Raw genomic sequence first — 15739 nt, 5'->3', positions numbered from 1 at the left:
GATGCTTGTTGGCTCGCACACTGGGAACAGGCGGCCACCAAGTGCTCAATTTCTCTGTCAATACCGGGCCAGTACACATGTCTGCGAGCCAAGGTTTTAGTACGGGAAACACCCCAGTGCCCCGCATGTAATAACTTGAGGACCTCCCTTCGTAAACTTGCAGGAACAACCACGCGAGGAGCTGTATCATCGGTAGCCAGAAGGAGAACTCCTTCCAAGACCGAGAGACGGTCTCGTAGAAGAAAATAATTACGAAGAGGGTCCGAGGCCCGGCCCGGAGGGCGGGATGACCACCCCTGCTGAATGAGGCGAACTACTTGCCGGAGAACCGGGTCAGCCGCCGTTGCCCTGGCGACTCGAGAACTAGTGATCGGGAAGCCATCAACCGCTTGGCGGGACGCCACATCCAAATGAAAACACATAATCTCCTCTCGATCAAATGTAGGGTCCGGGCCCACCGGAAGACGGGAAAGAGCGTCGGCGTTGGCATGCTGGCCTGTAGGGCGAAAACGAATGTCATAATGGTACTTAGAGAAGGACAAGGCCCAGCGCTGTAGTCTGTGGGCTGCCCTATCCGGAATCTGAGAGGCGGGGCCAAATAACGATATTAACGGCTTATGGTCAGTGATTAACTGAAACTTCGTGCCATACAAGAAAGGGTGAAACTTGGTAACAGCGTAGACAATGGCCAAAGCCTCTTTTTCCACCTGGGAGTAATGGGCCTGCGCGGGACTAAGCGTTTTCGACGCAAACGCCAGTGGTTGCTCGGAACCATCTGCGTTGCGATGGGCCAGGACCGCCCCCACCCCATACTGCGAAGCATCCGTAGCCAGGACCAACGGCTTATGGGGATCAAAAGGAGCCAAACAAGGGGCTGACGTGAGGAGGCCCTTCAACGAGGTGAACGCTCGCTCGCACGCAGGCGACCAATCAAAAGGAACACCCTTGTGCAGAAGGCAGTACAGGGGGTGGGCTATAGTGGAAGCCCTGGGAATGAACCAGTGGTAATAGGCTATCTTGCCTAAAAAAGCTTGTAACTCCTTCAGCGAAGTGGGCCGAGGAAGGTTGACGATACCTTGGACCAAACTTCCTAGTGGCTGGATGCCGTGCCGAGATATGGTGTAGCCCACATACTCAATGGATGGTTGGAAGAAGGTTGACTTATGCAGGTTGCAACGCAAGCCCACAGACCTGAATTTGAGAAAGAGGGTGCGAAGGTTGCGCAAGTGGTCCGTCGTGCTGCGGCCCGTGACAATGATGTCATCCAGGTAATTAATACAATGAGGGATTGTCGACGTGACATGCTCAAGATAATGCTGGAATATCGCCGGGGCACTGGATATCCCAAAAGCCAACTGCTGGTATTGGTAAAGGCCAAACGGGGTGTTGACGACTGCCAGCCGTTTGGAGTCCTCATCAAGTGGTATCTGATGATAAGCCTCTGACAGATCGATTTTCGAAAAATAGTGGCCTCCCGCCATGGCGGAGAACAATTCATCAGCACGAGGCAAAGGATAGGTGTCCACCACCAATTGGGAATTAATGGTGGCCTTAAAATCGCCACAAAGACGTAATTTTCCCGAGGGCTTCTTGACAATAACGAGGGGCGAAGCCCACTCACTAGAAGAAATGGGAAGAACGACCCCTAGGGCTGTCAGCCGGTTGAGCTCTTCCTTTACCTGAGGGCGGAGAGCCAAAGGGATCTGCCTCGCGCGTAGAAAACGCGGGCGAGCAGACGCCTTCAACGTTAAGTGAGCTTCAAAATCTGAAACATGCCCCAGGCCCTCCTCAAAAATATCTGGAAAGTCTGAGATCAAAGATTCCAATGAGTGATAGGGAACGTCTTCGGAGACCAACTGTATGGTGTCAGCGATAGAAAAACCGAAAGCTTGAAAGGCATCCAGGCCAAAAAGGTTAGCGGAGCTCGCATCACTGACAACAATAAAAGTAATAGGCCGAGTGACTGATTTGTAAGTCACGTCGGTAGTGAATTGACCCAGGAGGGCAATGAACTGTTTACCATAACCGCGTAGACGCCAGTAAACTGGCGCCAACGGGGGCGATCCAAGGTCGGAAAACGTTTGTGCATTCAACAACGAAACTGCCGCGCCCGTATCTACCTGCAGTTGTAACCGGCGCGACCGAACCGACACCTCGATAAAGAGTTTGCGTGCCGATGCGTCGGGAGCCTGGCCCGATGAAACTTCCTGAATGTCAACGTCCATGTCCTCTGTACTTGCTTCCTTCGATTCCTTTGAAGCTGAGCGGCAAACTTTAGCAATGTGACCATTTTTATGACATTTGCAACAAACGGCCCAACGCTGGGGGCACTTTGACCGATCGTGATGTATATAGCACGACGCACAGGACGGCAACAGGGGCCGGCGGCCGGAATTCTGTTTACGCGCCGCGCGGGAGCGGCCGTAACGGCCGGATTGTACCGCTCGCACGTCGTCCACCCCGGACACAGTGGACGCGGCTGCGCCGCCCTGAACCTCCGCGACGTCGCACCACGCCTCCAGCTGTTGACCTGCTGCGTGAGAGACTTCATACGATTGAGCAATGGACAAGACTTCCTCGAGGGAAGGGTCTTCTAACTGCAGGGCCCGTTGCCGGACCTCCCGATCAGGGGCCGAACGAACAATGACGTCGCGGACCATAACATGGGCATACGACTCCCGCGACTGCTCCGTGACAAAATGACACTTGCGACTAAGACCGTGCAGGGTAGCGGCCCACGCCCGGTAAGACTGATGGGGCTGTTCCTTGCATTGATAGAACTCGACCCTAGCCGCCACAACATGCGTGCGGCGGCGATAATATGAAGACAATGAAGACAGCAATGAACACAATGCGTCAAACGACAAGGACGAGGGTTCCTGCAACGGCGCTAGCTGCCGCAAAACTTGATACAGCGAGGGAGATATCCAAGACAAGAAGAGAGCACGACATACCTCCGCATCGGCAACATGAAACGCCTGGAAATGCTGCCGAAGGCGATGTTCATATGCGTCCCAATCCTCTGCCGTCTTGTCATACAGGGGAAAGGGAGGAGGGAACTGTGCCGGAGCAGACGGCGTGGAGAGCAACGCCGGAAGCACTTGTTTCATGGTGGCCATGAGCTCCGTCTGCTGCGCAACCAAAACCCGCACCAAATCCTCCATGCCGTGGAGAAACTGCGAAACCGGAACAACGACGCAACACGCGAAAGAACGACCCTACTCGTCGCCAATTGTGTAGTAACACTGTTCACGTTACGTCGCACTTCACTTAGCGTAGACCGGGACTGTGTCCTAGGCATGCCCGATGTTGACTGACTGCGCACGGCCTGTCCTGCCGGAGTTGTTGTTGTTCTTGTTGTTAGGCCGGCAGAGGTCGCGTCCGAATTCTCGCGTGCCCTCTGGTGGACGGGACTCTACTGGCGGCAACTACCGTCCGTGACGTGTCGTGCCAATGTGCGCCTCCCGCGATCTTTCTGGTGGCTACTACAGCACCACTGAAAAAAGGAATTGGTTGAGTAGGACACATCTGGAGGCATTAATGGAGGAAAGTGTGGGAGGGTACAACTTGTGGAGGGAGACCACTGTTTCACTACAGGGTAGAACTTTAAATGAATGCAGGTTGCAATAGAGATGATGAGGTTTTTACAGGATAGCTTAGTGTGGAGAGTTGCATCAAGCCATTCTTCAGACAGAAACCCACACCAATAGCAACTGCTGCTACTACTATTACTACTACTACTACTACTACTACTACTACTGTTACTATTCATCATACTGCACCACAATGTCAGTATGCTTACTGTACAATAGATATTTTTATATTATTGTTTCTTGCACAGAGAGGTCCCCAGCAGTAGTGTTGACTTTTTTAAACAAAATATACAGTGATGTAGGTTAAGATCCCAGGTCTCACATCCTGCAGCCATTCACCCTGATGTCCCCTTGTTTGTGAGTAATTAACAAAAAAACTTTCAGAATTTTGTGTAATACTCAGTTCTGTTAAAAAAATCAAATTATGCAGTCTGGTTGTGTGGTGTAATGGGTAGGATAAAAGCTTCACATACAAAGGTCATGGGTTTGAATCTTGTCATTTTGAACATTATTTTTGTTCAATTAATTGGTTTAAATGTAATTTTTTATTTCTATTCCTTTGTCATATTATGTTAATCACCATGCAAACTTTTTTCAATTGTTTCATTTTTTCTTTATATCATTCTTTTTCCAATGGGAATTGTTGTGAATACGAATTTAATTATATTTATTATTTATTATATTCAGTTATTTGAAAATTCCTATCTATTAGTTAGAAATAAAAGACCAAATAATCTGTTTATATTGATAGTGTAGTGGAGAAAAAAATGTAATTTTTTTTACCAGATGTGCAATTCCTTTTGCATCGTAATCATCATACAAACATTTAAAACATAACCTAAATACCTATTGCACTCTGGACAAAATACAGCAGAAGAAGATTTAAATGTAAGATGGGTTTGTACGTACACTCCTGGAAATGGAAAAAAGAACACATTGACACCGGTGTGTCAGACCCACCATACTTGCTCCGGACACTGCGAGAGGGCTGTACAAGCAATGATCACACGCACGGCACAGCGGACACACCAGGAACCGCGGTGTTGGCCGTCGAATGGCGCTAGCTGCGCAGCATTTGTGCACCGCCGCCGTCAGTGTCAGCCAGTTTGCCGTGGCATACGGAGCTCCATCGCAGTCTTTAACACTGGTAGCATGCCGCGTTAGCGTGGACGTGAACCGTATGTGCAGTTGACGGACTTTGAGCGAGGGCGTATAGTGGGCATGCGGGAGGCCGGGTGGACGTACCGCCGAATTGCTCAACACGTGGGGCGTGAGGTCTCCACAGTACATCGATGTTGTCGCCAGTGGTCGGCGGAAGGTGCACGTGCCCGTCGACCTGGGACCGGAACGCAGCGACGCACGGATGCATGCCAAGACCGTAGGATCCTACGCAGTGCCGTAGGGGACCGCACTGCCACTTCCCAGCAAATTAGGGACACTGTTGCTCCTGGGGTATCGGCGAGGACCATTCGCAACCGTCTCCATGAAGCTGGGCTACGGTCCCGCACACCGTTAGGCCGTCTTCCACTCACGCCCCAACATCGTGCATCCCGCCTCCAGTGGTGTCGCGACAGGCGTGAATGGAGGGACGAATGGAGACGTGTCGTCTTCAGCGATGAGAGTCGCTTCTGCCTTGGTGCCAATGATGGTCGTATGCGTGTTTGGCGCCGTGCAGGTGAGCGCCACAATCAGGACTGCATACGACCGAGGCACACAGGGCCAACACCCGGCATCATGGTGTGGGGAGCGATCTCCTACACTGGCCGTACACCACTGGTGATCGTCGAGGGGACACTGAATAGTGCACGGTACATCCAAACCGTCATCGAACCCATCGTTCTACCATTCCTAGACCGGCAAGGGAACTTGCTGTTCCAACAGGACAATGCACGTCCGCATGTATCCCGTGCCACCCAACGTGCTCTAGAAGGTGTAAGTCAACTACCCTGGCCAGCAAGATCTCCGGATCTGTCCCCCATTGAGCATGTTTGGGACTGGATGAAGCGTCGTCTCACGCGGTCTGCACGTCCAGCACGAACGCTGGTCCAACTGAGGCGCCAGGTGGAAATGGCATGGCAAGCCGTTCCACAGGACTACATCCAGCATCTCTACGATCGTTTCCATGGGAGAATAGCAGCCTGCATTGCTGCGAAAGGTGGATATACACTGTACTAGTGCCGACATTGTGCATGCTCTGTTGCCTGTGTCTATGTGCCTGTGGTTCTGTCAGTGTGATCATGTGATGTATCTGACCCCAGGAATGTGTCAATAAAGTTTCCCCTTCCTGGGACAATGAATTCACGGTGTTCTTATTTCAATTTCCAGGAGTGTATAATGATGTGAGAATGGAATGGAAATTAAAAATTACATTTAGATCAGTTAACTAAGTAAAAATGATGATCAAAGTCATTTCGATAAAGATTTAAAAATAAAAAAAATAAAAAATAAAATTTACTGCATGTGGCACGATTCGAAACCACAACCTCCCACAAGTGAAGCTACTATCCTATCTATTACAACATGCAACCAGACCATTTGATGCAACTTTTTTAGTGTTGTCACACAAAATTCTGATTTTGTTTTTCATCAATTACTCACAAATTAGGGTCCACCAGGGTGAATGGCTGCAGTGTATGATACCTGAGATCTTAAACTAAATAACCATGTACGTGGTTTCAAAAAGTCAATCCCACTGTTGAGGACCTCTCCTTGTTAAATTCACTATAGACCTATGGTTTGTGATTTCTTTAAGACTAGTCAAAAATCCTGTTCGAATAAAAATTCCGTTATCACCATAACACCATATGCATATTCTCTGTACAACTACTATTTTTTAAGGGATGGTGAGCTAGCCACTGCTACCTCATTCATCCCATGGAGCACAGGTGTACCATGGTTAAGTATTGCACCCACATTTCAGAGGAGCAACATCTGAATCCCTTTCTTGTCCTCCAGATTGAAGTCTTCTGTGATTTCCCCAAACCACCCTAGGCCAATGTGATGCATTTTCTTTGAAAAGGCCAGTGCTGATTTGATATGTCTTAATTGTCCAATCTGAGCTTGTGCCTGGTCTCTGATGACGTCATCCTACACTGAGTATTAAAACCATAAGGTTCATTTTTTTTACAGCGGTCTTACAGAGGTGCCTTACACTTTGCTCAAGTTAGGATGTAATGTCACATTATTGATTACGGTTTGGTTTTCCTATTCTGTTTTTTTTTTTTTAGTTATCATTTTTATGTGTTCCTTGTCATACTCTCTTTCTTTCCTTCTCATACTATTCTTTTAATTTCTACATATTTACTTTGCATTACATCATCAATAAAAGATTTTTTCATAATCTAATCTTTGTCAAGTTGTATACTTGACCACTCTACTATTTCTGGTAGGGACTAGTTATTTCTTAATGGCCCTTTCCTGGTAATTGATCCTCGTAGACCTCATACTTCCCATTTCTTTTTAGTACATCATCATTTATGCACTATCTGTTTTTATAATTTTTAACATTTTTCTACAACAGATCACTATATCTTTTTTTAGTCAGTACTTGTTTGTTTCTTGATTATTATTATTTTTTATTCCACCCAGGACCCATATTTCACTCCCATTTGATGCTCTGCTCCATATTTATTTTATCAGAAAGCTGTTCCTCAATTTGTGTGCAGTTTCCTGACAAGAGGAGAACTCACTTGTTGAAGTAAGCTTTCATCATCCGTACCAGTCTACTTCTGGTATCTGCTTTGTTTCAGCCATTTTTTTTTTTGCTTTCGTTCTTCCTCCTACAGAAAAAATTATTGCACTGCTGTGTACTACCACCACCACCATCATCATCATGCACAACAACAACAACAAACAACAACAACAACAACAACAACAACACTCACTTTAGCCTTGTTTGTATATTCTGTGCAGACCATGCTGTCCATTCTGGTCATCAGGTTTTTTAAAGCCTCACTTATTGTCAGTCAGAAGAGCTTTAGTGTGTAAATCACGCTATTGGCATTGTGCTTTGTTCTCAATGAAATCAGTTCCTACATTGCTTTTTCAGCTTCTCAGTTAAACAATAAGGACAATAAGCTGCAACTGTTCCTTGCATCCTTCGTAACATTAAATTGTCTAGTTCTGTTACACACACTTGCTGTAATCCACATGATTTGTCTCAGTAGTGTGGCCATCTTATGTTAACTTTCATTGTCAAAGGCTTTCTTTGGGTCTACAAATTCCATGTCAGTATCCTGATTCTCCTTTGTTTTTCATTCCATTATCAAATTTGACTTCAGAATTACTTCTGATTCTTTCAGCTTCACAGAAATCAAGCTGACTCTGATCAAGTACCTTTCCATTGTTCATGACTAATTTTTTCAATATTATTGTAGGCAACATTAAAATGAAATTTAATTTACATGTGTCACCACATACAAATATCAAATCATTTCATTTGTATCCAGGAGACACTTAAACTTTAAATGGAAACAAAAGAATAAAAATCTTACGTTATTTTTCTTTTCGGAAAGAAACAGAATGTGTGGTATTATGCTCTGTTACATACATTACTGAAATATGATTTACTGTACAGATAAATGGTAAATTTTCATGCTCAACCTGCGAAATTGTCTCCTAAAATATTCTTTGATGGAATAGTAGCAGTTTTCCATTAAAAAGTAATATAAGACTCTTGTTAGAGAAACAAATTACATGTTATATCTTAATTAACATAAAGTTAAGAGTGATGCTGGGAAGGTTTCTTTAAAGCCATGACCAGTTTTCTTCTCAATCCTAATCCAATCTATGGTTGCACTGCTTCTCTAATGACCTTGCGTTGAAGGGATGTTAAACCCTAATCTCCCTTCCTTCAATCCTTTTACGAGGGTTAGAACTTCAATAGTGGCAACAAATTTATTTACAGCTCATACAAAATACATGTTTCAAAGTAGTCACCAGCATTGTGTATAGCCAATTGCCAGCGATGTGGAAGTCGTAGGGTACTCTTAGCAGTGCCAGTTGTGTTGATAGTTTGAGAGGCACGGTCCATTGCCTGACGAATTTGTAGCAGTTCTGAAGCGAACGCCGTGAAGTGTTTCCTTCAGTTTAGAAATTGAGCTGAACTTATGAGGGCTTGAGTCAGGGGAGCGCAGAAGGTGGTATAGCACTTAGCAGCCCCATCAGTCAAACAAATCAGTATGTGCTGTATGTGCTTGATCATTGTCCTGCAAAATGATGGTCAGGTCCTGCAGAAAGTATAATCACTTCTGTCTCTATGCTATTAATTTTTGGAACTTAACCTTCGATCAGCTTAGAGACGACACTTTCTGCAGGGCCTGACCATCATTTTGCAGGGCAATGCTCAAGCACATACAGTGCAAGCTGTTACTGATGGGGATGCGAAGTGCTATACCACCTACTGCACTCCCCTGACTTAAGCCCTCGTACGTTCAACTCGATTTCTAAACTGAAGGAAACACTTCACGACATTCGCTTCAGAACTGCTACAAATTCGTCAGGCAATAGACTGCATCGATCGGACTGTCAACGCAACTGGCACTGCTAAGAGTATCCTACGACTTCCACATTGCTAGCAATGGGTTATACACAATACTGGTGACTACTTTGAGGGTCAGTAAAAAATTGAAACATGTATATATTTTGTATGAGCTGTAAATAAATAGTTGCCACTATTAAAGTTCCAGCCCTTGTACTTAGGCCATCATTCACCGCCTTGGAGAATGTGGTTTTATTTTATTCTGCTCAAAGTATTCACTTATTGTGCTACTTTATCTTTATTGTTAGAGTTTCAATGCATGGGATTCACCACTAGGGAACATATACAGGGTGAACATTAATAAAACCAATGAACTGCAGGGACAGATTCCTCACTGGAAATGGAGAAAAAGAGGTCCTATGAACATATGTTTCCGGACATATGCATTGTTGCAATGGGAGATGGCGCTGGTGAACAAAAGTTCCTTTGACCATCTGTGTGTTCCTTGTGTGTTGCTGTCTGTGTTATTGACACAGTGTACTTTAAGCTACAGAATGGCCCAGTATTCATGTCAGGAACAAGCCGAGATGGTATGTGTGTATGGCCAAGCAGATGGAAACGGTCGAGAGGCAACATGGCCGTACCAGAACAAGTACCCTCACAGACATCAATGACATCACACATTTCAAGCCCTGTTTGGATGTCTGAGTGATCATGGGTCTTTTCAGACAAACAAACGTGCAGGGAGGCAGTGGAATGTGCATACACCAGATTTGGAGGGGTGGATTCTACAGGATATTGAGACGAACCCTAGTACAAGCTCCAGGCAAGTGGCTCACCAACATTGTGTAAGCCAAAGTACAAATATGTGTATCCCACATGACAACCACTACTTAACCTATCACCAGTAACAAGAGCAAGGATTATCAGCAGCAGATTTTCCTCTATAGGAAAGATTTTATTGATGGTTTTTGCACCAGACCGTTAAGCACCAGACCATCACAATTACGGGATTTCTGTCATCAGTCCTCTTCACTGACAAAGCAACCTTTACCAGAACTGGCTTCATTAATCAGCATAATCATCATCTGTGGGCTACAGACACAGCAGGTGGTCAAAGGTACTTCCATTCATCAGTGCCATCTACTGTGGTAACAATGCATTATAAGAAACATGTTCATAGCCTTTTATCCACCTTTTCCAGTCAGAAATCTGTCCTCGCAGTTTGTCGGTTTTATTGATGTTCACCCTTTATATGTGCCCTTGGATATTTACAGATTTGTAGATATTTATTTAACCATTTTGTGTATCTCATGATCTTTTCCAAATATACCTTATTTTCTTGTGAATTTGAAAGAAGATATTCAAAAGAACCAGCTAAAAGCTGTCACATGATTCCACAACCCCTTCCGAGTCCATTCTCCAGTGTCCCTGCTTTTCTTTCCTTCTCTCTCTTGTCATAAAATTTTTATCTCCTCTCACATGTTTTATCAATTCCTCAGTTTCCTCCTTGCTCACAGAAACTTACTCTTTCACCGATCTTCCTATTCACAACAGTACCAATACCGACTGGTATTGGTATCGTTTACTGTTTGCTGTTATTACTCCGTAATCTTATATCTAGAAATTAGTTTCTTCACACTTTTTAAAGTTCTAGCATTCTATACTATAGTTTGTATAACATTATTTATCTTCTACCTGATAATTTCCTTCCAGGCAGCCCCATCCAGAAATCCTAAAAGGGGATAATTTTATAAGTTTTTGAGGAGAAAGCGATTATCTTCTAAATGTTTTAGATTTATGCATATCTTGTGGATACTATTTTTGTATTTTTAATTGAGTGTTTTCCACATGCAGCTGATCATTGGTAACTGTTCTACCTTCCCACTGCAAAGATGATACAAAGTACTGACATACTGCATACTTACGCATAATATACAAACTATATAAATAAAATGTGACTGTTCATTTGTTTAAATCTCTGAAAGTTTGTCACTGATTGCTTTGAAATTTTGACACAATGTTGCCTTTGAATATGCATATGTTTTTATAAACCTGCTTGAGGGTCATCTTATAGAATATAAGTACATGTGCTCCAGGTTGAAATATCAACAATGTTAGGAATAGGATAGATTGCTATGCTCTGTAAAGATGGCCCATTGAACTGCAGACAGTCACAATGACAAGACTGCTGCAAATTTATCTTTTGGCCAAAGCCTTCTTCAGAAAAGAAAACACACACACACACACACACACACACACACACACACACACACACACACACACACACACATATATGCAAAAGAAGGCACACCTAATGCACACATGACTGCCATCTCTGGCAGCTCAGACTGGAATGCATCTGTCACATTGAGTGGCAATCTGGAGTTGGGCAGGGAAGGGGTGGGATAGCAGGGAATGGGTGGAGGGGGAGGGGGAAGAAGAGTGTTGCCTAGCAGAGTGTGCAGGGACTAGATGGAAGCATGAGAAGACTGCCAGATGCAGCTTCAGAAGACTGTGGAGCTGTTAGACAGGGAAGTGGAGGGGGGAGGGGCAGCAAAAAAGAAGGGTGGGTGGGTTGGCAGAGGGTGACACACATTGACTGTGAGGGCATGTGAATAGGGAGAAGGTGACAGAGGGAGTGGAAACTGTTGGGTGGAGAGTCTAGGGACAGTAATTCACCATAATAGGTGCGGGCCAGGATAATTTTGGGAGCAGAGAATACATCATAACTCACACCTGTGCAATGCAGAAAAACTGGTGGTAGAGGGAAGAATCCAGATGGTGCAGGTTGTGAAGCAGCTATTGGGCTTTTGTATTCAGCTGCAAATTTAGCTTTTGGCCAAAGCCTTCTTCATAAAAGAAAACACACACACACACACACACACACACACACACACACACACACACACACACACAACAAATATATATATATGCAAAAGAAGGCACACCTCATGCACACATGACTGCCATCTCTGGCAGCTCGGACTGGAATGCATCTGTCACATTGAGTGGCAATCTGGAGTTGGGCAGGAAGGGGGTGGTATGGCAGGGAATGGTGGTCCACCATGCTCTTGGCCACAGTTTGGTGATGGTCATTCATCCTGGCAGAGAGCTGGTGAGTAGTTGTACCAATATAAAAAGCTGTCAATGTTTGCAGCAGAGCTGGTACATGATAAGGGCTGCTTTCACACATGTCCTGGCCTCTGATGGGGTAGGATAAGTTCTTGACAGGACTGGAATAGGAAGTGCTGGATGGGTGGATTGGGTAGGTCTTGCACTTCGGTTTTCCATAGGGATATATATGATTTCTGGGACAAGAGGTTGGGATTGAGAGTGGCACAGGGTAATGTAGAAGTTGGGTGGATGGTGGAACACCACTTTAGGAGAGGTGGGATGGATCTTGGTTAGGATATTTCTCATTTCAGGGCATTACAATAGGTAAAAAGACCTCATCAAGGATATGGTTCAGTTGCTCCATTCTGGGGTGGTATTGGGAGACAAATTCATATGAACATGGGCTGTATATTTTTTCATCGACATCTTCATAATTACTCAGCAGGTCACAATTAAGTGCCTGACAGAGTGTTCATTGAAGCACCTTTAAGCTACTTCTCTACCATTTCACCTTCTAACAGAATGTGGGAAAAACAAACACTGAAGACTTTCTGCACGAGCTATGATTTCTCTTATTTTATTATGATCATTTTTCCCTATGTAGGTGGGCACCAGCAAAACATTTTCACACTCTAAGGAGAAAACTGATGACTGAAATTTCATGAGAAGGTCCTGCCACAATAGAAAATGACTCTGTTTAATTACTGATACCCCAATTTGTGTATATATCTGTTACACATTCTCCACTGTTTTGTGATACTGTAAAATGAGCTATACTTCTTTGAACTTTTTCGATGTCCTCTGTCAATCATATCTGATGCCGATTCCTGATACAAAACAGCAGTACTCCAGAAGAGGGCAGATAAGCAGAGTGTAATCTAAGCAGTCTCTTTAGTAGACCTGCTACTTTTTCTAAGTGTTCTGCCAATAAATCACAGTTTTTGGTTTGCTTTCCCAATGCATTATCTACGTAATCATTCCAATTTAAGTTATTTGTAATTGCAATCTGAAAGTATTAAGTTAAGTTTACAGTCTTTAGAGTTGTGTGATTTAGGATGTAAGTGAAATTTAGTGGATTCTTTTTAGTTCTCATGAGGATGACTTCAGACTTTTCATGATTTAGAATCAATTGCCACTTTTTGCATCATATAGATATCTTCTCTAAATCATTTTGCAATTCGTTTTGCTCATATGTTGACGTAGCATTAAAGTAAATGAGAGCATCATCTGCAAACATTTACGAGGACAGCTCAGATTGTCTTCTAATCATGTATGTAGATCAGGAACAACAGAGAGCCTTCCTTGGGGAGTGTTACAGGCCCTCTGTACCTGATGTACATAAATGATTTAGGAGACAGTCCTCTTAGATTGTTTGTAGACAATAATGTACAGATTTTCCATTAAAAACAATTACGAGGAAGAAAATGCTGTGCTGTGCTTTGCTTTGCTGTGAATATGCGCATTTTTTGTTTCTCACAGCCAGTTTTAACTATGGTAGCAGGTTGCTAAAACATTAAAGAAATTGTTTCTCTCATACATATTCTTTCCTGTTATATAAATATATTTAAACAAAAATTTTAAACACAACATTGTGCTGTTTTGTTTTCTTTTTCGCAGTCAGTTTAAAAATATTGTGGCTTATCATCATATAATTAGAATACTATTAAGGAATCTGAATTTTTAATCACAATAAACAAGGCGCAAGATCAGAGAGAGGGTGAGGCATAGATGGACAGAGGAGGTGGGGAAGAAATGGACATAGAGAGGGGGATGGAGGAGATGGATAAAGAGAAGGGAGGAGGAGATGGACAGAGTGAAGGGGGAGGTTGAGGAGAGAAGGAGTAACAGAGGGATGGAAAGAGGGGGAGAAAGTGATCAGGATATACATCTAATTCCCACACATATTTAGCACTTGCAAAGCATTTCCAGGTTTGCTAGTGTACAAATAAAAAAGTATTAGTTTCATCCTGTAGTAATGCAGGGGCTGTTTTTTGTTTTTAACATAAATATTTACTTATGTCCATCTTCATGTCAACTGTGCTCCAAATTGAGCAACACAAAGGTCATTGTGGATAACCCAGGTGCAAGATCTGTCCTATACACCCACTGGAGAACAGTCACAGGATTTCTTATGCTATAAAAGGTAGGATCATGTGCGAAAGAAGCCACAATATATATAAGTTGTGCTGCAGTTACCACAAAGCATTCAATATGTGGATGTCAGCTAAGCAACAGTCTGTCTGCATGAATGGCCACCTCGAAATAATGGCTAATTTAACCATCCAGTTGCTGAATAATCTGCACACACCACCAGTGATTTCCCAAGCTCTTTCAGTACACATGCCATTTTTACACCTGTGCTCCACCTGACCCCTTCCCCGAGGCCCTGTGCAGCGCTAAGGCAGTGGATTTATAACTGGGAAGATGACATTTCAAATCCCCCTTTTGTCCATCCATATGTAGGCTTTCTGTGATTTCCAGAAATCACTTAAGGAAAATGTTGGGATGATTTCTTTGAAAGAGCACAGCCAGTGTCTTTCCTCTAACCAAGATTGTATTCTGTTTCTAATGATCTTGCTGCCAACTGCTTGTTAAATCCTATGTTGTGTTCTTCCATCCTCTCTCCCATACCAATTCCTTTGAACTACATGGGTGAAATTTGTCACTCCATTTCTCCTCCACTCTCACAATCCTCTGTGGCCTAAACTGCCACTTCCCCTTTCTGTGACCTTACTCTTACCCTCATTCTTTCCTCTTCTGCAAATACAGATTTATCAAGTGCATTTCTAATCATCAGTTATTCTATTTGCTATCTTTCGGTCTCCTCCCAGAATGAGAAGGTGCATCTACAGTTTCTAATAATGTACATATGCAAAAAGGAGAAAGATTTTAGAAGGATTTTCCATTCCCTTTGATTACAACATTCACATGTCTGCCACAAATTGGACATATAAGTTCACTGCATGTAGAAAGTTGACCGAAAGTGTTAATCTAATTGGCTCTTCAAGTTGAAATGTTAGAACTACTTCGAATTCTAATTAAGAAAATATAACTTTTTCAAGCATAAGTGCTTGGAATTCATTTTGTAGCTTGAGGAGCAGTAGCAGTTGTTAATGACTTCAACCATCAAAAGTTATTTCACTGCCCAAATAACAAAACTCGTTCACTACTTTTAGTGTCTCATTTCCTAATCTAATTCCCTCGGCATCACCTACTTTAGTTTGATGATGTTCTGTCATCCTTGTTTTAGTGTTGTTTACGTTCATCTTATAACCTCTCTTCAAGATACTGCCCATTCCATTCAGCTGCTCTTCCAGATCATCTTCTTATCTGACGGAATTACAATGGCATTGGTGAACCTCAGAGTTTTTATTCCTCCCTGAGCTTTTTATTCCATGTCCAAACTTCTACTACTGCTTGCTCAGTGTGCAAATTTAATAATGTTAGGGTAGGATACAATCCTGTCTCACTTTTGTCTCAACCATTGCTTTTTTTATGTCTTTCACCTCTGATAACTGCAGTCTGGTACAAGTTGTAAATAACCTTTTGC

The sequence above is a fragment of the Schistocerca cancellata genome, chromosome 3 (assembly GCF_023864275.1).
Source record: "Schistocerca cancellata isolate TAMUIC-IGC-003103 chromosome 3, iqSchCanc2.1, whole genome shotgun sequence".
Taxonomy (NCBI): Eukaryota; Metazoa; Arthropoda; class Insecta; order Orthoptera; family Acrididae; genus Schistocerca; species Schistocerca cancellata.
This window is presented reverse-complemented; position numbering follows the sequence as displayed.